Here is a 1,141-nt window from a genome sequence, read left to right as displayed (position 1 = left end):
TTATCTGTTACAGGAAAAATGCAAATTCATTAATAATAACTTAAAGGTAATTTAAATATAATGTAATTTATTTACCCAGTTGTTTATTGGTTGTGATGCTGGTATAAGATAAATTACTGGAAACAGATGTATTTGTTTTAAGTTTTGTGCCTTGCTGTTATTAAAATTGTTTATGTGTCGTTACAGCCCCAGGCCGTCCACGCCCGGTGTCACTTCATGACAAATCCCAGGATAAGTTCAGCTGTAGAGGAAAAACTTTAACAAAATACTGCTAATTATTGTGTTTCTAATCACTTGAGTTATTTTAACTGTCTTAGGTACAAAGTAAAAGCTAAAATGATCTGAAATATTACAATATTAACAGRGGTAGACATAAGGATATGTTTCAGGTTGTCCAGCAGACAACCTGATGACAAAACCCGGTTGTCCGCAAAACATTTTGGTTGTCCAAAAGAATCTCAAGAAAAATGTAATTTAACAAGTATATTGTTCTGTAGATGAAGTTTATTAGTTATAATAGTTCTCAGGTTGACAGGAGCTGCATGAATAAAACTTCCTCATTCTCTTATTTCAAATAAAGTATTTAAGGCTCAGAGAGTAAAGCAGCAACAATGTTGCTAATAAAATCTAGAGGTTACCAACATTCATAAACTTCTTTCTGCTCATTGGTCAAACATTTTCACTTTAATAGGAGTATACTGTGTACATGACCTTATTAAAAGTTACAGTTTAGTGTTCTATTTGATTTTACCAAGTTTTTTCTCCCGTTCATTTTTTACAAATGACGAMCACCCACAGCAGAGAACTTTAATTAAAGGTTTTTTATTCTTGGTTGTCCACCGAACAACCAGGAGGCTGGATCTGGTTGTCTGAAATGACTATATGTTGTCTGAGACAACCTAAACCAGGGATATTCAACTATAGCTGTGTTTCCATTACAAATGTGCACAAAACTTTGTTAATATTCTGTTAATGTTTAAAAAAAAACAGTTTCACAACTGCAGTGTTTCCATTAAGTAAGAAATGTTATTAAAGTCACGTGAATACGTTTGTTCTCATGATAAGTCATTACAAACATGGCAGCGATGGATGTAAACACATAGCATGTTGCTACCACGACACTAGCGCTCATCATCAGAGG

The sequence above is a fragment of the Austrofundulus limnaeus genome, unplaced genomic scaffold (genome assembly GCF_001266775.1).
Source record: "Austrofundulus limnaeus strain Quisiro unplaced genomic scaffold, Austrofundulus_limnaeus-1.0 Scaffold1273, whole genome shotgun sequence".
Classification (NCBI taxonomy): Eukaryota; Metazoa; Chordata; class Actinopteri; order Cyprinodontiformes; family Rivulidae; genus Austrofundulus; species Austrofundulus limnaeus.
This window is presented reverse-complemented; position numbering follows the sequence as displayed.